The 24,998-nt window shown below is 39.6% G+C and overlaps 1 protein-coding gene across 2 annotated transcripts in view; it reads left to right on the forward strand.

The window, feature by feature from the left end:
- The first annotated feature begins 8,615 nt into the window (after positions 1-8,615).
- NT5C2 (5'-nucleotidase, cytosolic II) overlaps positions 8,616-24,998 on the forward strand; it is a 128,891-nt gene continuing 112,508 nt past the window's right edge. Inside the window, exon 1 of one of the 2 annotated variants that reach the window (XM_079136335.1) lies at positions 8,616-8,699. The gene's annotated coding sequence lies outside the window, so the exon portion shown is untranslated. The remainder of the gene's footprint in view (positions 8,700-24,998) is intronic. The other variant, XM_079136328.1, reaches the window with a different exon arrangement.

Consider the following 24,998-nt stretch of genomic DNA (forward strand, 5'->3'; position numbering starts at 1 on the left):
GTCTGGAACCAGAGTCATTTTCTTGTGTGCTAAGACCTAATCTTAAAAAGACAAAGCTTATGTTCTGCCTTAAGCAGAACATAATAACAAGACCCATAATAAGAAATACCCAAATTGTTCTGAGTGCTAAGGGTTTAAGTAGGCTTTTCAAGATTTCTGCAAAAGGGGTGTAGCTTAGTGGCAGAGTGCTTGCATAGCATGCAGGAGGCCCTGGATTTGATCCCTAGTACCCTGCCACCCTACCCCAAATTCTGCAAGCATGGAACTTTTTTCCAAGAACTATCAATTAGGGCTGGGGAGATAGCTCAGTCCGTAGAGTGCTTGCCTTGTAAGCAGTAAGGCCCTGGGTTCGATACCCAGCACCAAAAAAAAAAAAAAAAAAAAAAAAAAAAAAGAACTATCAATTAGTTTGAAGAGGAGGACTTAACATTCCGGGTGGAGAAGAGCAAAGAAACTTGAAGCCATCTTACAAGCAGGAGGGGAACACCCTGGCAGAGATGAAGCCTGGTCCAGAACGGCTGTGTTGATTACTTAAGTGATTAAGATTCTTCCACACCTGTGAACTTCTTCCTGGTTTAAGCCTGTTTTAACTGGGTTTCCTGTTACTTGTGACCAAACATTTCCTAATGTCTGTGGCCACTGGTTTGTTCTGCACTCTCTTGGTTTATGCAATTTACATGTAGTAAAATGTAAAAAAAGTAAAAAGCAGAGAGAAAACTTGTTTTGGGGTTGAAAGAGTCAATGGTCTGTGGGATAAAGCTGTTATGAGCAAGCTGTGTCTTCCTCCTGTATTTTCACACCTTTCAGTTCCCATGAGTGTCCACATCCAGAAAACAAATTCATTAAATTAACTTTTATTTGCATTTCTTGTCTCAAAAATAATTGTTTAGCTTCCTCTTAGGGAGACAATTGTTTATTGAGGTCATGTGGAATGCCAAGATGGGAAAATTAAATCAATTAGGGAGTGCTTTCACTGACTAATAGTAGAAAGTCTAGACCTAACCATACTAATCATAGAATTGTCTTTTTTTTTTTTTTTTTTTTAATTTGGTACTGGGAATTGAACAAAGGGGTGTGTCACCCCGAGCCACATCCCAGCTCTTTTTATTTTTTCTTATATAATATCTTTATTTATTTATTTTTAATGTGTTGAGGATCAAACCCAGTGCCTCATTGTGCTAGGCAAGCGCTCTACCACTGAACTACAGCCTCAGCCCTTTATTTTTTTATTTTGAGACAGGGTCTTGCTAAATTGCTCAGGGCCTCACTAAATTGCTGAAGCTGGCTTTAAACTTGCAATCCTCCTGCCTCTGCATCCAGAGCAGCTGGGATTACATGGTGTAGAACTGGCTTTCTGAATTCACAAGTAATGCTCTTTCTCATTCTGGTATTTGTATGCTTCAGACTTTAGTACTGGTATGGGTGCTGCTTAACCTAAATGGGTGCAATACCCAGGCAGGCTGAGCTCTTGTAGAGGAAGGCTGTTGGTTCTGGCTGTGCAGTAAAAAGGTGTTCTGCTTTAAGTTCAACAACTATTTATTTATTTATGGTACTAGGGATTGAACCCAAACATGCTCAGCCATTGAACTACATTCCCAGTCCTTTTTATTTTTTATTTTGGGACAAAGTCTTGATAATTGTTGAGTGTCTCACTAAATTGCTGAGGCTGGCCTTGAATTTGTGATCTTCCTGCCTCAGCCTCCAGAGGTGCTGGGATTACAGCCATGTGCCACTGCACCTGGTTTACTTATCACTTATTTAGATGGATATTTAGGGGCTAAGGCTGAACGGCTGGTGATATATCAGTTCTCCCTGGAAACAAATTGTACTATTTTCTCGCTCAGGTCCCTGCTTCAAGAGATGACTGATGACTTCACGGGATAGAGACAGGAATGTAAGAATGATAGCCCCGGTTTGCTTTCCTATTTTTTAAAAATAATTTAAGTACAGTATTGTGCTGGGGGGGGGGTAGCTCAGTGGTAGAACACTTGTCTACCATATATGAGACCCTGGGTTTGATCCCCTGTACTGCAAAGAACAAAAGAGTATAGCACTGTAAAAAGCATTAAAATAAAATCTGCTCCCAAGTCCATCATGCATTCATTTAGTTATTAATTGCTTTAAAAATATACATGGAATTCTCAATGTTCAAGACCCTGGCTATGAGTTGTACCCCTGTCAGTGGACAAGATGGACATTGTCCCTGCACTCATAGAATTTACAGCTGGGATTGAGAAGAGAGATATTAGAAGGAAGATATGAAAGACATATCACACAAATTCTTATTTCACTGCAACTGTTTTAAGTTAGGGGAGGAAAAGGATGGCATAGGCAATATTAAAAAAAAGTAATGGGCAGGGGAAGATTTCTGTGATATTGGGTGTGGAATTAGGGAAGGCTTCTCTGAGTAACATTTGAGTTCAGGGCTTCAAGATGAACAGGAGCAAAACATGTGAAAAGAGCTTTTCAGATTGAACCCAGGGCCTTGTGCTTGCAGGCAAACACTCTACCAACTGAGCTATCTCCCCAGCCCTTGATTCGTTTTTTGAAAGTTAAAAAAAATTCTTTTTAGTAAAATATATATAACAAAATTTTCCATTTTAAAGTTATGATTCCGTGGTACTAATTACATTCACAACGTTGTGCAACCACCACCACTATTTCCAAAATGTTTTTGTCATTCTAAATAGAAACTCTGAACAATTAAGCAATAACTCCCCATGCTTCTTTACCCTTGGGTCCTGGTAACCTCTAATCTACTTTTTGTGTCTATGAATTTGCCTATTCTAGCTATTTCATGTAAGTGGAATCATACAATATTAGTCCTTTTGTGTCTACTTTTTTTCACTTTGTGTAATGTTTTCATGGTCCAACCAAGTGTCAAAATGTATTCCTTTTTATCATCCAAAATGTAGCATATATCAGAATTTCATTCCTTTTACCGTTGAAAAATCTTCCATATCTGGGGCTGGGAATATAGCTCTCGCCTAGGAAAAACAAAAGGACAAATCTGAACTGAGTCTGATCCTTGCCACTCCTCTGCTGTGCCCCCTTGAGTTACTCTCCCTTGCGTTTATGGCAAGGCTTTGGCTCATTAACATGGACTGCAGCACATGCCAGGTGTGGCCCTGCCTTCACTGGGACTGATCTTTGCCTCTTTTCGCCTTCTCTCTCTGATCATTCCTCACATACACAAGCCTCTCCCCTGTTTTAGGGCCTTTGAATTCACTCCTCTAAATAAGCCCTCTTCTCACTTTTTTACTTAGTCCTACTCATCCATCTGGTTTCAGTTGATATAACAGTTCCTTAGGGCAATGTTTCCTGACCTTTCTACCCCCAACTCTAGCCCCTATTTTTTTCTCCATTGTAGCATCTTCTACTTTTTTGTATAGCACTTATCAAATGATTACTGGTCTGTATAAAGTTAACCTTCCAAGTAGTCAGCAAACCCCCAGAGGCCAGAAACTCATATCTGTGTTGTTCAGTGTTAGGCACAGAGCCAGCCGAACTCAATGCATATTTTTAAAGAGAATTTCTGCCAAGCAGCAGAAAAGCTGCTAAGTGACCTGTGAATGGGGTGTGGATTCTGGATGACTCAGAGTTTACAGTAGTTTGAGTAAAACAGTGTTGATCAGATGGATAGGACAGCCATGTGGGTACATGGGCAGGAAATTCGGTGAGAGGCCATCCAAGGCCACAGTGAAGTAGTTTCTTTCATCAAGCAGTGCCTAGGCCCTTCAGGAATATCCGGTTAGAGACCCTAAGCAGATCTCCCATGATTTCTCAGCCTCCTAGCATTCTGTTGGAAGAGTGTTTCAGAAATTGGCATGGCTTGTCTTATCTCAGAAAGTCATGAGAACTAATGTCTTGACTTTTTGCTTTTTTTTTTTTTTGCATTGAAATAATTTTTAGTTACAATAGCAATACATGGTTAAATTTATCTTCTACAATGTTAAAACTAAAGCAGATACTCCCAATTCTGGTCCTTTACCTCTATCCTTAGGGTTAACCTCTGGTATGTGTTTGGCATGTAGCTTTACAGATCTGTTTCTTTTGTTGTTGTTGTTGTTTTTTTTTTTTTTTTTTTTTTTGGTACAGGGGATTGAACCCAATGGCGCTTAACCACTGAGCCACATCCCCAGCCCTTTTTTTGTATTGTATTTAGAGACAGAGTCTCGCTGAGTTACTTAGGGTGGCTTTGAACTCACAATCCTCCTGAATCAGCTTCACGAGCCACTGGGGTTACAGGTGTGTGCTGACTGCACCCTGCCAGATCTGTTTTAAAAAATCTTATAAACCTAATGTGATGATAGGAAATAATAGTAATATTTATGTCCGCATTTCGATTTCATTTTTTGCTTTTGAAATAATTTTGGATTTACAGAAGAGTTGCAAGATAGGACAGAAAGTTTCAGCATACCTTGCATGCAGCCTCTCCTAACGTTAACAATTTACATAATCCGCGGCTCAATGACAGAAGCTGAGAAATTAACATTGCTACAATACTATTAACTAAGCTAAACTAGACTATTCCAACTTTAACAGTTTTCTCACTAATGTTCTTTTTCTGTTCCAGGATCCCAGGATACCATATTGCATTTAGTTGTCAGGTCTCCTTCATCTCTTCATATTTGTTAGTAGGAAGAATCCAAGACAGTTTCTTAGTCTTTCCTTGGTTTCACAATCTTGACACTTTTGAAGAGTATAGGTCAGGTATTTTGTAGAATATTTTGTCAATTTGGATTTGTCTGATTTTTTTTCTTTCTTTTTTAAATTATACCTCATGTAGGATTTACTTCAAGTATGCAATATAGATGTTTTGGGGCTGGGGAGAGAGCTCAGTTGGTGGAGTGCGTGCCTTGCAAGCACAAGGCCCTGAGTTCAAATCCCCAGCACCGCCAAAAAAAAAAAAAAAAGAAAAAAAAATCTCAATATCGATGTTTTAGGTAATTGTTTTTTTTGTTTGTTTGTTTGTTTTTTTTGCGGTGCTGGGGATTGAACCCAGGGCCTTGTGCAGTGCTGGGGATTAAACCCAGGGCTTTGTGCTTGAGAGGCAAGCACTCTACCACTGAGTTATCTCCCCAGCCCTCATAATTGTTTTTTGACACGGGTATTGAATCCTGGGGCGCTTAACCACTGAGCTGCATCCCCAGCCCTTTTTATGTTTTATTTTGACATAAGGTTTCACTAAGTTGCTTAGGATCTTGCTAAATTGCTGAGGCTGGCTTTGAACTCATGATTCTCCTGCCTCAACCTCCTGAGCCTCTGTTTTTTATGTAAGTTTTTATTGGTGCATTATAATTATACACAATAGTGACTTTCATTGTTACATATGTATGCATGTCACATAAATTTGGTCAATTTCAATTGTTTCATAGTTTTTTCTTTTTTTTTATTAAAATCTTTATTTTTACAGACTGCATTTTGATTCATTGTACACAAATGGAGAACAACTTTTCATTTCCATGGTTGTACATAATGTAGATTCACACCATTCATGTAATCATACATATACGTAGGGTAATACTGGCTGTTTCGTTCTACTGTCTTTTTGTCCTCCACCCCCTTCCATCCCATTTTCCTCTACACCATCCAAAGTTCCTTCATTCTTCTGATAGTTTTTTCTTGATAAGCTTGAAAATTTATATTTGGGGGAAGGATTTAAAAATATATATGATATTATATGCCATATGTAGCAATACTATATGTATTCTTCTGTAACTTGCTATTTTCATTCATAATATAAAATTGAAATTTTCTTTGTTGATACATATAGATTGAGGTCAATTAAGTTCTCTACAGAATTCCATTATATGAGTATTCTCCATTCATTTAGCCATTCTGCTGTTGGTGGGCACTGAGAATGATTTCCAAATTTTCTTCCTTGATTGTCCTATACACATCTCTATGTGCACATGGAATTATGGTAGATAACCAGTGGTAGGTAGCATTGCTGACTTAGCAGGTATTCCATTGCCCTCTGAAGTGGCTGTGCCAGTTTATATGCTTTGATGTTACAAAGTTTGAAAATTGTTGCCAGTGTCAATTTTATTTATAATTTCTATGATTATTAGTGAGATTGAGCATCTTTGTGTGTGTGTGTGTGTGTGTGTGTGTGTGTGTGTGTGTGTTTGGCAGTTCATATTTCCTTTTCTGTGAACTATTAATATACTTGACTCACTTTTCTGCTGTTTTTTTTTTTCTTATATTCCAGACACAAAGGGTTTGTCTGTTTTATGTACTGCAAATGTTTTCTGCTAGTCTGTTATCTTTTAATTTTGTTTCCAATTTTTCAATTTATTTCATCTCTTTTTTGTGTGTGTGTGTGTGTGTGTGTGTGCTGGGGATTCAAGCTAGGTCTTCACACATGCCAGGCAAGTGCCCTACTCATCTCTCTGATTTTTTAAAAAAAAAAATTTTTCTGAAAATTTTCAGGAACAGAGTTCTTGATTATAAAAATAACACAGTGTAAAAGATTAAAGAAGAAAACAAGAAGAAAACATCTCAAGTCTTTTTTTTTTGTACCACGGATTAAACCCAGGGGCATTTAACCATTAAGCCACATTCCCAGCTTTTTTTTTTTTTTTTTTTTTGGTTGTTGATGGACCTTCATTTTATTTATCTATATGCGGTGCTGAGAATCAAACCCAGTGCCTCACACATGCTAGGCAAGCACTCCACCACTGAGCCACATCCCCAGCCCCCTCCTAGCCTTTTTAAAAGCATTTTTAAAAATTATGAGACAGGATCTTCCCAAGTTGCTTAGAGCCTCTCTAAGTTTTGGTGGCTGCTTTGAACTTGTGATCTCTTGCCTCAACCTCCTGAGCTGCTGGGATTACAGGTGTGCACTACTGTGCCAGCTCAAGTCTTATCACTGTGAGAAAACCATTGTTAAAATATCCTGCTCATATTTTCTTCTAGTCTTTTGTGTGTGTTCACATTTTTTTTATAGTTGCAATCATACTCCATATATGTGTGTGCATGAGCAAATTCAATCAGTACCAGTCTTTTTTAAAAAAAAACCTTTTAGTTGTAAATGGACACACTATCTTTTTATGTGTTTATTTAATTATTATTATTATTATTATTATTTTTTTTTTGTGGTGCTGGGGATTGAACCCAGGGCCTTGAGCATATGAGGCAAGCACTCTACCAACTGAGCTACATCCCCAGCCCCTGTGCTTATTTTTATGTGGCGCTGTGATAGAACCCAGTGCCTCACACATGTGAGGCAAGTGCTTTACCACTGAGCTACAGACCCAGTCCAGTACCACCAGTCTTTAGACACAAACCCTGGCCTTTTAAAAAGACTTTTAAACTTGGTTTAAAGATGGTGTTAAGCTAACTTCCATCTTCCCCATTCCCTTTTCTCCCATATCCTGAAAAATCTAGTAGGCAAGAGGCCAAGTCCCTGACCTGAACTGAATGAAGTTGGCTCAAAAACAAGGAGGAGATAGAAATGCTGGAGTAAAGTACTTATTAGAAAGACTTGCCGGGGCCGGGGCTACAGCTCAGTTGGTAGAGTGCTTGCCTTGGGTTCAATCCCCAGCACCGCAAAAAAAAAAAAAAAAAAAAAAAAAAAAAAAAACTTGGAAGGCTGGGTGTAGTGATGCATGCCTGTAATCTCAGCTACTCAGGAGCCTGGAGGCAGGGGAAGTGAAAGTTTGAGGCCAGCCTGGGAACTTATCAAGACCCCGTCTCAAAATAAAATATAAAAAGGGCTGGGAGTGTAACTCAGTGGTAAAACATCCCTGGGTTCAATTCCCAGTACCAAAACAACAACAACAACAACAACAAAACTTGGAGGTTTAAGTTGACTGAAAGTTATTTTTCCCCACCAAAAAAAGAAGTGAAGACCTCGGACACAAAGTCCAAGAGAAACACTACTCACAATAGACCGAATTAAAGGACTGCAGTGTTCTGAAAGGGTCTTCTTGCCTGTGGCAAGGTGGTGGTGCTGGGATGTCAATATATAACAACTACCATTTATTGAATGCTTACTATGTGCCAGAAGGTTTCACCTATATTATTTAATCCTGTCAATAATGCTAACTGTCCCTGCATACAGATGAGGGCACTGGCTGTAGTGAGGTATCTTACTCAAGGTCATACAGTTTGTAGGTGGTGAAACTGGGTTTGGATCAGTTCTGATAAATTCCAAAAGCCGGTGTTTTTAGTCATCAAGGGGATTCAAACGTGCTACAGGGGTATGACCAGAGGAGCCTTCAGGCTCATTCGAGTAAAAGGTACTGTGACTGGGAAGAAGGACGCTCTTTCCCTCTAAGGGAAAGCCTCGTGGGAGAGGAGGCGAGATGCCCACAGTAGAGAGAGTAGCCCGGGCCCTGCAGAGGGACGGGGATAGAATACCAAGGGATGGGGACCTATAGGAGACAGAAGGGTAGTCAACCTGCGTCACCCCACAGCTGGGCAACAACCAGTATTCTGTCGTTTGAAGATCCCCAGAGGCGCGTGAGCGGCAAACCACTGGCCAGATCGCGGCTCGCGTCCGGCGTCCAGTAGCAAGGCCAGGGAGCGTCGCCAACGCTGGGTTCTGCGGCGGAGTCGGGGGACGGAATAGCGCTCCGGTCCCTGGCCGGGCGCGAGCTGGGGGCGGTGCTGGGGCGGCGGGGGCGGGGAGGGCGCGCGCCAAGGCGGCTGCGGCAGTTGCGCGCTGGGATTGCAGCCGTGCGGCGGGGCCGGTGAGTGCCGCGGGAGCCGCGGGCGGGAGGGGAAGGAGCGGGCGGGCAGGCGAGGGAGGGAGGGAAGGAAAGAGGGTGCGCGGTCGAGCACGCGACCCCGGGGCAGGGGCCGCCGCCTGCCACTGTTTCCAGCTGCGGCGCCCCTTCAGACCCCTCCTCAGGCCGAGCCCCTGCCCGCGCGCCCGCGGAGCCCGCGCCGGGGTCCCTGCACGCCCCCTGCCCAGGCCGCTCCCGCCCCCGCCCCACCGCAGCCCCTTCCCGGGTGCCGCGGCGACGCCCCCGGCCCACGTCACGCTCGCGCCATTGTTTCCCGACGTCGTCTCGCTAGGACCCCGCCTCGCCTTGGCTGCGTTTCGTCCCCACTTTGGCACGCTAGAGGCAGTCCCGGTCCCGCTTCGGGAGACACCCTCTACCCGCTCTGCCTGTTTTTTCCGGCCGACGCGGGCGCCCCCGAGGCCAGCCCTTCCGCCCCTCCCACGCCCCCTCGGCCGCCCGGGAGGACCTGGCGGGCCCCGCGGTGGGCTGCAGCTTGGCAGCGTCTTAGCGAGAGCCTGAGACGCTGCCAACTTGATGGCCCACACGCCGGTTTTGTCGTGTGCCGCACTTCCTGGAAAGCTCACCTCGGGTTGTAAGCCGCCTCAGAAAGACGTGCTCGTTCTCCCGGACGGCTCCCAGTCGCGGGGTCCGCCGCCGGGGACCGCCGGTGCCTTTCCTTTTGCCCGGATCCCCGACGCCGGGGAGAGGGCGGGCGAGAGGCGGATGTGAGGCTCGTTGTAAGAATTATGATTTGGGGGGTCGTCTTTGGGAGGCCGCAGCTTTTAAAAGCTGTGGGTAGAGCTTGGTGTGGGATTTGTTTTCCGGTGCGTTCAGTTTACGGCCGTTATGTGTGAGGGCTGTGCCCCGAAGTGCGGTGCTCTGAAATGACTAGTCACCATTCCAGCGTTGTGGGGTGCGCGCGCACCCGGATGCGGGCAGATTTCCCATATTTGTCTCCTAACATCGATAGACTCTACATTTTTTCCTCTTAAGGATGCACACTCTGCTCACCGGGATGTGAAGGGGAGAATATTGAAACATTGCCATTTGCCAAAAAGACTTAATCAGTGTAGGGCAGGCTTCAGGTCTTTCAAATATTTACCCTGGTACTTCTCAATAGTGATTAACTGTTTATCCAGACGAAGACATCCAGACTTGAAAAGGTTAAGTTCAAGAAGACATAACTAGTTATTAAAATTAGAACTGCACATGCTGTGTCGATACTAGCAGACGTACTATTTAAAAAATTTTAGATGTTGATAGACCTTATTCATTTATATGTGGTGCTGAGAATCAAACCCAGTGCCTCACAACCCCATCCCCAGACATAATCTTCCTTAAGTGCCTTTCTTTTACACTATAAACCAGTACATTTCAGCAGCATAGGTTGCTGCCTTACTCTATATAACCTAGAATTTAGGTTTTAGAATTTAGTGACCAACTAATCTTCAAAATAAGGGGACCAAAGGTGTTCTGCTAGATTCCATTCAGTTCCAAGATTGAATGACAGTTCATGAAAACCGGTCAATTACAAGTTTCCAGAAGTTTACACTTGCCAGAAGACTTAAAATAGGTATTTACTTATAGTACCTACTAGCCTTTAGTAGAAGATACTAGATCTTCCTAAAAAAGCCAGATTAGCTTGTTGCGATGGCTGAGGCCTGAATTCCAGCGACTTGGAAGGCTGAGGCAGGAGGATCCTAAATTCCATGCCTTGGCAATTTAGTCTCAAAAAAAAAAAGGGCTTGGGGTTGTAGCCTCAGGGGTAGAACGCTCCAGGGTTCAAGCCTCAGTTGGGGGGCGGGGAGTCAAATTACAATGAATGTTAAGAGGAGTGGTGTTTATTAATGTTTCTAGGCTATTTCTACCGTTTTATGGGAAAAATACACAATATGTTTTTAAAAAGTGTGGGCTATGGATGTGTCTCCCTGGTGGAGCATTTGCCAAGCTTGTGCAAGGCCCTGGGTTCAAACCACAACAGTCTTATTGTTTAGCTCTCTTACCAAAATGCATAATGAAATAGTAAAAACTCCACAACTTTAGCATGTTATTTATGACCATGCATCTTTTAAATTTTTACATAAACATTGGTTTTTATTTAATGATAATAGTTGTGTACAAACTGTTTTGAATTTTGCATTTACATTTCTGGGATGTCCACATGACTGGAGAGCTCATTTTCATTCATAGAAGCTTTGTAACATGACTTTATAAAAAGCATAATAGTCAACAATGCTGGCACACAGACTTCGAGAAAATTTTTGTTGAATGAATGATGTATTGAACTTTGGAGACAGCTACTCACATAAAGTGTTAAATAGCATAAGGCATTTGTTAAGTGACATGTGAGCAGTAATGACAGGCAATACTTTAATACTTTGAGCCAGGAGATAGCATTGAATGTTCAGGGGCCTGGATTTTGTATCTGGGTTTGAGATCTGCTGCCACTTAGCATCCATGAGACCTTGGAGAACTTAACCATAGAGAGTCTCACTCATTTTCTTCACTTAAAAAAGGGGAAAATAGGATAAAATTCACAGGATTATATGGATTAAAATAGAATAATTCCATTGAAAAAATATTGGCAAACATTAAATTCTCAATAAATGTCAGATATTACTATTTTTGTTCAGATTGGAGAGAGATTGTAGGTTGGTGGGATCAGGGAAAACAAAACAAAAGGTGACGTGGAGGCTATGAGTATGCCAAAGTGGTATGTAAAGGGTGTGAGGAATAGATTGCTTTCAGTATGAGAACGAAAAGTTCTGGTAAGCTGTTTACAATACTTAGATTCTTTCTGTAGAGCAGAATGAAATGAAACTTTATAAGTAGTTGTTTTCTGCTTGGTCTGGTTTTTTATATTTAGACTTGAAGTTATTGTCTTAAGGAAGTTGGTAGCAAATTGCTATGGAGTGCTAAGGTCCCTATCACTTGACCCACTAAGTCTTCAGTGAGTTCACTAATTGAAATTTGATTGCATCCTATAATGATTGGTTGCCAAAGTTTGCAGTGGCTATTTGTGGAAAATAACTTTAGCAACAAACCAATAAAAATAGCAAAAAACTGGACTGGGGTTGTGGCTCAGTGGTAGAGCATTTACCTAGTATGTGTGAGTTCCATCCTCAGCACCATATAAATAAGTGAATAAAATAAAGGTCCATCAACATCTAAAAAGAATATTAAAAAACAGCAAAACTGCCAGCAGAGCGGCAAAAATACCCCTTTGTTATGGTGAAATTGATTCTGAGTAACAAATCATTTTTACCTTTGTTTCTCTTGTTTGGGAAACATTGTGAAAGAGTGTGATATAAAAGAATCTGCTTGTTAGGATCTGCTTGGAAAGAGAACTGAAATCTGGTACCTGAAATTATTGTCTTAAAAAAAAAAAAAAAGTAGCTGTTAGGTGTTACCATGCTTCCATTTCAAATATCCAGTAGAATATATAGTTTTAAAAGCTTTTTGTTTTAGCTTACTGGGATTTCTTAAATACTTTCATTTAAAATTTTCTTAAAATATTATGAAATATTCCAAACAGAGAATAATATTGTGACTGTTTACTGCATCTTCAATCCATTTCTTTTATTAAATTTTTTGTTGTTGGTACAGGGGACTGAACCCAGGGGCACTTAACATATCCCCAGCCCTTTTTTAAATATTTTATTTAGAGACAGGGTCTTGCTGAGTTCCTTGGGGCCTTTCCAAATTGCTAAGTCTAGCTTTGAACTTGGAATCTTCCTGCCTCAGCTCCTCAAGCTGCTGGGATTACACGCATATGCCACCCATGCCTGGCTCCTTTATCAAATCTTAACAGATAAGACAGACTGCCACATTTGCTGGGTGTGGTAGCACACACCTGTGATCTCAATGGCTTGGGAGGCTGAGGCAGGAGGATTGCAAACCATCCTCAGTAACTTAGTGAGGCCCTAAGTAACTCAGTGAGACCTGTCTCTAAATAAAATACAAAAAAGAGCTGGCTCAGTGGTTAAGTGTCCCTGGATTCACTCCCCAGTACCAAAAAAAAAAAAAAGTTTTTTTTAACTTTCCCATTTCATGTGGTCTCTATAAACATTACAGATACGGTGGGGCAGATGTGAATGCTTCCTGATCCTATTCCTGTTTCTTTTCCTTATTCATTCCCCTCTTGTCATCAATTATTCCCATTATGTTTTGTTTTGTTTTGTTTTTGTGGTGCTGGGGATTGAACCCAGGGCCTTGTTGTGCAAGGCATGCACTCTACCAACTGAGCTATATCCCCAGCCCTACCCATTATGTTTCATAATTTTTTTTTTGTTTTTGGTACTGAGGATTGAACCCAGGGATGCTTAACCACTGAGCCATAACTCCCCCCCCCTCCCACCCCCGGCCTTCTTTTTTAATTTGAGACAAGGCCTCAGTAAGTTACTTGGGGGCTCACTAAGTTGCTGAGACTTACTTTGAACTTATGATCTTTTGCCTCAGCCTCCTGAGTTGCTGGGATTAGAGGCGTGCTCCATGGTGCCCAGCTATACTTTTATTAACATGTATATATCTATAAAAGTGCATATACTCTTGTTTATTATATTACATGATTCTGCAACTTTTTTTTTTTCAGCTTTTTTTTTTCTTGCAGTGCTGTGGATAGAATCCAGGGCCTTGCTAGTGCTAGGCAGGTGTCTTGTCACTGAGCTACCCCCAGATCCAACCTTTTTTTGTGTGTGTATGTGGTGGTTGAATTCAGGGTCTTAAGCATGCTAGGCAAGTTCTCTACCACTGAGCTGTACCATCTCAGTTTTTAATTTTTTATTTTGTGACAGGGTCTCATTTGGTTGTCCAGGCTGGCCTCAAACTTGGAATCTTCTGCCTCAGCCTCCTGAGTCACTGGGTTTACAGACATGTACCACCAGGCCCAGTTCAACATCGTTTTTTGATGATGTGTCTTTAGTTCATTTCAGTTGCTGTGTTATATTCCATCATTTGAATAAGGCACTGTTTATGGATATTTAATTTATATGTTTCTGACTTTTTGCTAGTATTGATAACATAATAGACATTCTTGGATATGTAATCTTGTTTCTATGTTAGAAAATTCCAAACTTGAGAAATTCTTAGGTTGTAGGTAGGGGATGAGTCTCTTCAACTGCTATAGCACATAGTTCTAGGAATCAAACTCGGCCTGGCATACCCTAGGCAGGTGCTCTACTGCTGAGCTACACTCCCAGCCACCACTGCCCACCACCTTTTTTAAAGGAATCTTTACTAACAGTGCAAAGTATTATATATTAACTGAATGTAAAAATTGTGCAGCTTTGTAACTATGTTTTTGAAAGATCTAAGTTTAGTAATAGTTTTAAGATGTTGATAGCCCAACCTTTTTTTTCTTTTAAAAAATATTTTTAGTTGTAGATGAACACAATAACTTTATTTTGTTTATTTAGTTTTTTTTTTATGTGGCGCTAGGGATCAAACCTAGTACCTCACATGTTCTAGGCACTCTACTACTAAGCCACAACCCCTGCCTCATAGCCCAACCTTTTAAAATGTTTCCTTTGCATACTCTCTTTCTTCTGTGTGTCAGTAATCATATTATTATTGAAGGTTTGGTATTCTTCAAAACATTCAGTTAGAAGTAACCTTATTGCTGATGTAGAACAAATATATAGCATTCTATGTGGCAAATGTAAGGAAATTCTATCAGTAGCAGAGGAACATAAGAAAACTTAGGTCTTTTTGTGTGTTTCAAAACTTTAGGAACAGATGAAATAAATTTGTGTTTTCTAGTTAGAGTTTAGACTATAGATAGGAACATGTTGTTGCTGAAGAAGAAAGACATTGTCAGGTGATGTGTACTGCATTTTTTTACTTGACAAGATCTGTTAGCCCTGTTATTTTCCACCAGAGAACAGGGAATCTTTTGTTTTAAGGCCCAATATTGAAAGGTTAGCAAAATATTATTACATTAATCCAGCCAAGAATCTTTGTGTGTGTGTGTGTGTGTGTGTGTGTGTGTTACTACAGATTGAACCCAGGGCCTGGAGAATGCTAAGCAAGTTTTCTGCCTCTGAGCTACACTCTCAGCCTTTTTTAAGTTTTATTTTGAGACAAGGCTTATGAAGTTGACCAGGCTGACTTTGAATTTTTAGTCCTTCTGCCACAGCTTTCTGGGTAGCTGGAATGATAGGCATGTGCCATTGTGCCCAGTCTCAAACCAAGAGCAGGGTTTCACAAAGATTTATTTAGAGCATTAAAGGAATTTGTGTCCTATTTTTGCATTTTCAGGCTTACACAGAAATTAGCTTCTGAGCCTGATGTGATGGTGCGCACCTGTAAATCCAGTAACTCCAGAGACTGAGGCAGGAGGATCACAAGTTTCAGACCAGCCTCAGTAACATAGTGGTTGAGGACTTAGCTCAGTGGTAAAGCACCCTTGGGTTTACTCTCCAGTAACAAAAAAACAAAAATAAGCTTCTGAAAAGCAAAGGACTCTAAGTCAATTATTTCTGTATGTATCAAGTTTACTGTGCAAGATGCTGGGAATAGAACAGCAAATAAAACTGTCCTCATAGGGTGTACATTTTAGGGAGAAGAACCGACTAAATGCAAACTGTCAAAATGTATATGTCTTCAGGGGAGGGAAGAATAGAAGTTCATTGGATTAGACAAAGGGAAATGAAGGGAGAGGGAGTATGGGACTAGGAAAGACAGTAGGGTGAATCATACATAATTTTCCTATGTTCATATATGACCTACACAACCATTGTAAGGCCACATCATGTACAACCACAAAAATGGGAAGTTATACTCCCTGTATGTATAATATGTCAAAATAAATTCTACTGTCATATCTAACTAAAAAGAAATAATTTAAAATGTATTATGTCTGGAAGTGATATATGCAAAAAATAATAAATCAGGGAAAGTGAATGATATACATGGATAGGTAAGTAAGTGTGGTTTTATTTGTTGAAATTTGTTAGCCATCACTGGTGTGCAAGCTGCGTGTAGGCCTTTGATGAAATGTATAGTACAACTTGGGACAAATGATTTAAACTCCAAAAATAATGAAATGAAGAAAATGGGAAAAAAGCTGTTAGATACAATGCAGCACAACACAGGCTCTCAGTCTTTTCTGGAAAAATTTACATTACTTCATTTTAAAATATATATGTTTTTGGAACCAGGTATTGAATTCAGGGGCACTCAATCACTGAATCACATCCCCAGCCCTTTAGTATTTTATTTAGAGACAGGATCTCACTAAATTGCTTAGGGCCTTGCTAAGTTGCTCAGGCTGGCTTTGAACTTGTGATCTTCCTGTCAGCCTCCTAAGCTGCTAGGATTACAGGTGTGCGACATTGCAATCCAGCTTAAAATATTTTTGTGTATTTCCTTCCATATGTTACTTTTGTGATTAGAACACAAAAATAATTTAAAAGCTGTAGTTCAGAGCTGGGTGGAGTAGGTATACTTGTAGCCCTAGCTACTCTGGAGACTGAAGCAAGAGGTTTGAGCCTGGAGTTAGAGGCCAACCTGACAGTATAGTAAGACCTAGTCTCAAAAATAAACTATAGTTTATTTCAAAATGCTGTTCTTTGGGTTATAGGTAACACTGTTAACTACAGAAATGAGTTTTTCAGCAATGTCGGTAAAGTAGCATCTGAGTTCTTTTTATGTGTGTAACCCAGGGTTGCTTTACCATTAGGCTACATCCTCAGACCTCTTTATTTTTTAAAGTAATTTGGGGGGGGGGGTGGTACCAGGAAGTGAACTCAGGTACACTTGACTACTGAGGCACATCCCCAGCCCTATTTTGTATTTTATTTAGAGACAGAGTCTCACTGAGTTGCTTAGCGCCTTGCTTTTGCTAAGGCTGCTTTGAACTTGCAGCCTCCTGTCTCAGCCTCCTGAGCAGCTGGGATTACAGGTGTGTGCCACCATGGGCTCCCAGACCTTTTTATTTTGAGACACTAAGTTGCTGAGACTACAGAGTGGGAGAAAATCTTTTCCATACACACTTCAGACAGTGCACTCATCTCCAAAGTTTATAAAGAACTTAAAAAACTTTATACCCAAAATACAAAGAACCCAATCAATAAATTGGCTAAGGAAATGGGTAGACACTTCACAGAAGAAGATATACACTAAGTTGCTGAAACTGGCTTGGAAGTCCCCAGCCTCAGCCCCCCTGGTAACTGGGATTATAGGTGTACAGCACTGCACCTGGCAGACTTTCTTCTTTTTAAGGGAATAGTATTTGTTGGTTTGTGGTTGTGTTACAGAGCCGACCCTTAACTACAATGTAATGATAAAACCAACTGTGTAACCGTTACATATTCTTTTTTTTCCCCCTAGTATGCCATTCATATTCATGTTTTTTTTATTAAAATATTTTTTATTTTTACGGACACATTTTGATTCATTGTACACAAATGGGATACAATTTTTCATTTCTGTGATTGTACACAATGTAGAATCACACATTCATGTAATCATACTATATATAGGATAACATTGTTTCATTCTACTCTCTGTCTCCCACTCGCTCCCACCCCATTTTCCTCTAACGCCATCCAAAGTTCATTCTTTTCTTCCCTGCGTCACCCCCCCTCGTTATATATTGTCATGCACTTATCAGAGAAAACATTCAGCCTTTGGTTTTTTGGGCTTGGCCTGTTTCACTTAGAATGATATTTTCCAGCTTCATCCATTTACCAGCAAATGCCATAATTTTATTTTTCTTTATGGCTGAGTAATATTCCATTGTGTATATATACCACAGTTTATCCATTCCTTCAATTGAAGGGCATCTAGGATGGTTTCTACAATCTAGCTATTGTAAATTAAAGCTGCTATGAACATTGATGTGGCTGTATCATTGTAGTATGCTGATTTTAAGTCCTTTGGGTATAAACTGAGGAGAGGTATAACTGGGTCAAATGGTGGGTCCATTCCAAGTTTTCTGAGGAATCTCATACTGCTTTTCAGAGTGGCTGCACCAATTTGCCATGTATGAGTGTGCCTTTTCCTCCACCTCCACGTCAACACTTATTATTGCTTGTGTTCTTGGTAATAGTCATTCTAATTGGAATTAGATGAAATCTTAGGGTGGTTTTTTTTTTTTGGGTGGTGGGGATCGAACCCAGGGCCTTGTGCTTGCAAGGCAAGCACTCTACCGACTGAGCTATCTCCCCAGCCCCTTAGGGTGGTTTTATTTTGCATTTCTCTAATTACTACGGATGATGAGCACTTTTTCATATATTTGTTGATCACCTGTATATCTTCTTCTCTGAAGTGTCTGCCCATTTCCTTAGCCCGTTTATTGATTGAGTTCTTTGTATTTTGGGTGTAGAGTTTTTTAAGTTCTTTATAAACTTTGGAGATGAGTGCTCTGACTGAAATGTGTATGGAAAAGATTTTCTCCCACTCTGTAGGCTCTCTTTTCACATTATTAATTGTTTCCTGTGCTGAGAAAAAACTTTTTAGTTTGAATCTATCCCATTTATTGATTCTTGCTTTTATTTCTTGCGCTATGGGGATCTTGTTAAGGAAGTCTGATCCTAAGCTAACGTGATGGAGATTTGGGCCTACTTTTTCTTCTATTTGATGAAGGGTCTCAGGTCTAATTTCTAGATCCTTGATCCCTTTTGAGTTGAGTTTTGTACAGGGTGAGAGATAGGGGTTTAATTTCATTTTACTGCATATGGATTTCCAGTTTTCCCAGCACCAGTTTTTGGAACAGGCTATCTTTTCTCCATTGTAAGTTTTGGCACCTTTGTCTAGTATGAGGTTACTGTACTTATGTGGTTATGTCTCCGTGTCTTCTGTCCTCTACCATTGATCTACCTGTCTATTTTGGTGCCAGTACCATGCTGTTTTTGTTACTATTACTATAGAGTTTAAGATCTGGTATAGTGATAGCTCCTGCATTACTCTTCCTGCCCAGGATTGCTTTGGCTATTCTGGGTCTTTTGTTCTTCCAGATGAATTTCATGATTGCTTTTTCTGTTTCTATGAGAAATGTCATAGGGATTTTAATTGGAATTGCATTAAATCTGTATAGTGCCTTTGGAAGTATGGCCATTCTGATAATGTTAATTCTGCCTATCCAAGAACATGGGAGCTCTTTCAATCTTTTAAGGTCTTCCTCAATTTCCCTTTTTTTTTTTTTGCAGCACTGGGGATCGAACTCAGGGCCTTGTGCTTGCGAGGCAAGCGCTCTACCAGCTGAGCTATCTCCCCAGCCTCCTCAATTTCTTGCTTCAATGTTTTGTAGTTTTCATTGAGATCTTTCACCGCTTTGGTTAGGTTGATTCCCAAGTATATTATTTTTTTTGAGGCTATTGCAAATGGAGTTGTTTTTCTCATTTCCCTTTCAGATGTTTCATTTATGTATAAAAATGCTTTAGATTTATGTGTGTTGATTTTATATCCTATTTTGCTGAATTCATTTATGAGGTCTAGAAGTTTTCTGGAGTAGTTTTTTGGATCCTCTAAATAGAGAATCATGTCATCAGCAGATATTGACAGCTTGAGTGCCTCTTTTTCTATTCGTATCCCTTTAATTTCTTTGGTCTGTCTAATTGCCCTGGCTAGTATTTCAAGTACAATGTTGAATAGAAGTGGTGAAAGAGGGCATCCCTGTCTTGTTCCTGTTTTAAAGGGAATGCTTTCATTTTTTTCTCCATTAAGAATGATGTTGGCCATGGGCTTAGCATCAGTAGCCTTTACAATGTTTAGGTATGTTCCTATCCCTATTTTTTCTAGTGTTTTGAGCACGAAGGGGTGTTGTATTTTGTTGAACGCTTTTTCTGTGTCAATTGAAATAACTATATGATTCTTTCCTTAAGTCTATTGACATGATGGGTTACATTTATTGATTTATGGATATCGAACAAACCTTGCATTCCTGGGATGAACCCCACTTGATCATGGTGCACTATCTTCTTAATATGTTTTGGATACGGTTTGCCAGTATTTTGTTAAGGATCCTTGCATCTATATTCAAGGATATTGGTCTAAAAATTTTCTTTCCTTGATGTGTCTTTGCCTGGTTTGGGTATGAGGGTGATATTAGCTTCATAGAATGAGTTTGGTAGGGGTCCCTCCTTTTCTGTTTCCTGGAATACTTTGAGAAGTATTGGAATGAGTACTTCTTTGAAGGTCTTGTAGAACTCAGCTGAGAATCCATCTGGTCCTGGGCTTTTGTTGGTTGGTAGGCTTTTGATGCCGCCTTCTATTTCATTGCTTGAGATTGATCTGTTTAAATTGTGTATGTCTTCCTGGTTCATTTTGGGAGGATCATATGTCTCTAGAAATTTGTCGATGTCTTCGATATTTTTTATTTTGTCAGAATATAGATTTTCAGAGTAGCTTCTCGTTATGTATTTCAGTGGTGTCTGACGTGATATTTCCTTTTTCATCACAGATTTTAGTAATTTGAGTTTTCTCTCTCCTTCTCTTTGTTAGTGTGGCTAAGGGTTTGTCTATTTTGTTTACTTTTTCAAAGAACCAACCTTGTCAATTTTTGAATTTTCTTTGTGTCAATTTCATTGATTTTAGCTCTGATTTTAATTATTTCCTGTCTTCTACTACTTTTGCTGTTATCTGTTCTTTTTCTTGGGCTTTGAGCTGTAATGTTAGGTCATTTAATTGTTGACTTTTCTTTTCTGGAATGCGCTCCATGCAATGAATTTTCCTCTTAGTACTAATTTCATAGTGTCCCAGAGATTTTGATATGTTGTATCATCATTCTCATTTACCTCTAAGAATTTTTTTTATCTCCTTCCTGATGTTTTCTGTTATCCATGCTTCATTCAATAGCATATTATTTAGTCTCCAGGTGTTGGAGTAATTTCTGTCATTATTTTGTCATTGATTTCTAATTTCATTCCATTACAGTCTGATAGAACACAAAGCAGTACCTCTATTTTTTTTGCATTTACTCAGGTCTGCTTTGTGGCATAACATATGATCTATTTTCGAGAAGGTTCCATGTGCTGCTGAGAAGAAAGTGAATTTGCTCATTGACGGATGGAATATTCTATTAAGTCTGAGTTATTGGTTGTGTTATTGAGTTCTATGGTCTCTTTGTTTAGTTTTTGTTTGGAAGATCTATCCAGTGGTGACATGGGTGTGTTAAAGTCACCCAGAATTATTGTGTTGTGGTCTATTTGATTCCTGGAATTAAGAAAGATTTGTTTGATGTACATGGATGCACTGTTGTTTGGGGCATAAATATTTATGGTCATTATGTCTTCCTGATTTATGGTTCCCTTAAGCAGTATGAAATGTCCTTCTTTATCCCTTCTGACTAACTTTGGCTTGAAGTTCACTTTATCTGAAATAAGGATGGAAACCCCCGCTTTTTTACTGAGTTCGTGTGCGTGGTAGGTTTTTTTCCCATCCTTTCACCTTTAGTCTGTGGATGTCTTTTTCTATGAGATGAGTCTCTTGAAGGCAGCATATTGTTGGGTCTTTCTTTTTAATCCATTCTGCCAGTCTATGTCTTTTGATTGATGAGTTTAGGCCATTAACGTTTGGGGTTATTATTGAGATATGATTCGTATTCCCAGTCATTTGGGCTTATTTTTGGTTTTTAAGTTGGCTTGGTTTCTCCTTTGAGTGGTTTTTCTCTAAGGTAGTTCCTCCCTTTGCTGACTTACATTGTTTTCATTTCCTCCTCGTGGAATATTTTGTTGAGAACATTCTGTAGTGCAGGCTTTCTATTTGTAAATTCTTTTAACTTTGGTTTATCATGGAAGGATTTTATTTCATCTTCAAATCTGAAGGTTAGTTTTGCTTAGTATAGGATTCTTGGTTGGTAACCATGTTCTTTCAGAGCTTGAAATGTTGTTCTAGGCCCTTCTAGCTTTTCGAGTCTGGGTTGAGAAGTCAACTGCTATCCGTATTGGTCTCCCCCTATATGTAATCTGATGCTTTTCTCTCGCGGCCTTCAAAATCCTATCTTTATTTTGAATGTTAGGCATTTTCATTATAATGTGCCTTGGTGTGGATCTGTTGTGATTTTGTGCATTTGGTGTTCTGTAAGCTTCTTGTATTTGATTTTCCATTTCATTCTTTAGGTTTGGGAAATTTTCTGATATTATTTCATTGAACAGGTTGTTCATTCCTTTGGTTTGTATCTCTGTGCCTTCCTCAATCCCAATAATTCTTAAATTTGGTCTTTTCATGATGTCCCATAGTTCTTGGAGATTCCGTTCATGATTTCTACCATCTTCTCTGTTTGGGCAACTGTACTTTCAAGATTAAATATTTTGTCTTCATTGTCTGAGGTTCTGTCTTCCAAGTGGTCTAGTCTTTTGGTGATGCTTTCCATTGCGTTTTTTATTTGGGTTATTTTTTCCTTTATTTCAAGGATTTTCTGTTTGTTTTTTTTTTTTTTTTGGAGAATCTCTATTTCTTTGTTGAAATGATCTTTTGCTTCCTGCAGTTGCTCTTTCAACTGCTTATTGGTATGATCATTCATTGCCTGCATTTGCTCTCTTATCTCATCCTTTACTTCATGAATCATTTTCATTATGTATAATCTGAAGTCCTTTTCTGACCTTTCTTCTATCATACTGTTACTGGATTCTATTAATATAGAATCTAGATTTATTTGGATCATTTTTCTTCCCTTGTTTTTTCATGTTGTTCGTGTATCTTCCCCTCTAGCAGTGCAGATCTGGGGTATTACAGTTTCCCCCCCTATAGGTTTATAGTGACCCTATAGGTTTCCAAAACCTGTTCTTTAAGGGGGAGATCAATATTAGCAGTGCCCAGTTCAGACAGTATGCAACCCAAACCAAATAGCCCCATGAGGATGTTAAAAATATTGTCATAATAAACAGAATGAGTTCAATTATTATCTTCAATATAACAAATAGATTTGCAATAATGTCTACAGTTTCTAATGGAGGAGAAAGAGGATGTGAAAGGGTATAGGATGTAGCTGTTAATTGGATAAGAAAAGAATATATAGAAGTTCTAGATCATAGAAAGAGTGAGAGTGAAATCAAAAGAAGTTGGTTGTTAGCATGGGGAAAGGGAGAAAGGGACTCTGAGGGAACAGGTAAACAAAAGGAAAAGAATGTGAGAAAAGTAAAGAAATAAAAACTTAAAATTTTTCAATAAGGAGAAAAAAGAAAATCTGTACTATAACAGTCATATAGTATTCAAACCTCCCAGTCTTCAGTAGCCTGATGTATGAGAGGTACCTGACAATGAGCTTCCAGTCTCCAGCAGGCGTCTCAGGATGGAATTTGACCCACCTAAAGATGGGAGTTACAGCTTTCAGGATTTTCCAAGATGGCTGCTCTGGCTTCCAAATGTGTTGGCAAATGGGGAGCTGCAGATGGAGTGTGGGTGTGGTCTACTGTAGGTCCTGGAGGCTGGGTATTGTTGGTCTGATTGTGAGATCCTGGAGGTGGGATACAATCAGTCGGTCTGGGGGTCCTGGTGGCGGGGAGTCAGTCAATGTGAGGGCCCCAGAGGCAGGGAGTGATTGGTTGGGCTTGAGGGATCTTGGAGATGGGGCTCAATCAGTCCAGCCAGGGGTCCTGCAAGTCCTGGCTGTTGTCTCAAAATGGCGGCAGCCACTTGTAACCAAATCTGCATGTACTGTGACAGTGAACTTCCAGGCAACAGCAGGCAGCTGGTGTTCCACCAGTGTCTGTGGTCAGTCTGCTGACTGCTGTCGGATGATCGGGAAGTAAACCTCGGGCACTGGGTGATGGGTAGGTGAAAGGCAGGCGATGGACAGGCAAGTGGCAGACAAATTGCGGATGGTAGGCGCCAGATAGTGAGCAGTCAAGAAACAAATATCCTCTGCTTAAAACCTGAGTTATCTATTCTTGGTTTTACTTATCTGTCAAGGAGTAGGGTTATCAAGAGGTATGTATAAAATGAGTCTTAGAACAAAATGAAGCATTTTCATAGAAAATGGAGAGTATGGCATACTTTCTTTTTCCATAAAGCTAACCACTTTAGTAATATGCAATAAAAATTGTACTTATGAAGACCAAAATAAATTTCAGGTTAGTGAGAAAATTTGAAGAAATTTTTTAAAATTATTTTTTTCCATTTAAGTTATAGAGTAGTGTTCTTAGAATGAGAATGGTTGACTATAAAACTTAAAAATTTTGAGTTGGAGTTGTGGCTCAGTGGTAGAGCTCTTCCCTAGCATGTGTGAGGCACTGAGTTCAATTCTCAGCACCACACATAAATAATTAAATAAAGGTCCATCAACAACTAAAATATATATATATATATATATTAAAAAAAGTAAAATTTCAAGCTTTGGGCTGTGGCTGTGGTTCAGTGGTAGAGCTCTTCCCTAGCATGTGTGAGGCACTGGGTTTGATCCTCAGGACCACATTAAAAACCTAAACTAAAAAAAAAAAAAAAAAAAAAAATTCAAATTTATATTTCAAATACAAAATAAAAAAATTCAAGAAAGTGATAAAATAGTGAATGTTCCCATTTATTTACTGTTATCATGACTTATCTTGCCATATGTATTTCATTGAAAAGTGAACCAAACTGTGATGTGTTAAATACTACTCCTGATAGATCTATTCTATCTACTGTTTAAGTTGTCCCTTCTTTCCAAGTGAATTACTGACATGGTCTGAAACACCATTTTAAAAGTCATGGTAAGGAACCTTTGCCAAAGTGTAACTGGCAGCATGACATTTTGTCTTCACATAGAATTGTCATGAAAATGTTCCAACTGCTATTTGTATATTTCTATCATTTTGGGCTTGAAGAGTATTGTACTACAATTAATTAATTAGCTAATTGATTAATGTTAAGTTTTCTTAACATTATTTTATTGATAAGCATGGAATTTCCTTTGTATCAGATATCAAACCAAGTATAAAATTTCTTTTGATTGTCGTTTAAAAATAGTGGTTTTATTACATGGAACCAGCAGCATTTTATTAGCACTCTAATATTCACTGCAGATTACTAACCAGGCTTATCCTATAGTTTCAGTTCTCTGCTTCCTGTTTTTAGTAGTTTGTCTTTGAGGAGGGTAATGATAATGGTGAAGGAAACTGTATATGTTTTGCCCATGAAAAAATTTTAAAGTGTGAAACTGCAATATCTTAAGCACTTGAAATTTTGTTACTCTTAAGGTACTATTGCTTTTTTTTTTTTTTTTTTTTTTTTTTTTTGCGGTGCTGGGGATTGAACCCAGGGCCTTGTGCTTGCGAGGCAAGCACTCTACCAACTGACACATAATGGGGGGGGTTGGGAGGGGGACAAGAATGGAGGAAGGAAGGA

Source organism: Sciurus vulgaris, assembly GCF_902686455.1.
Source record: "Sciurus vulgaris genome assembly, chromosome: 4".
Lineage (NCBI taxonomy): Eukaryota > Metazoa > Chordata > Mammalia > Rodentia > Sciuridae > Sciurus > Sciurus vulgaris.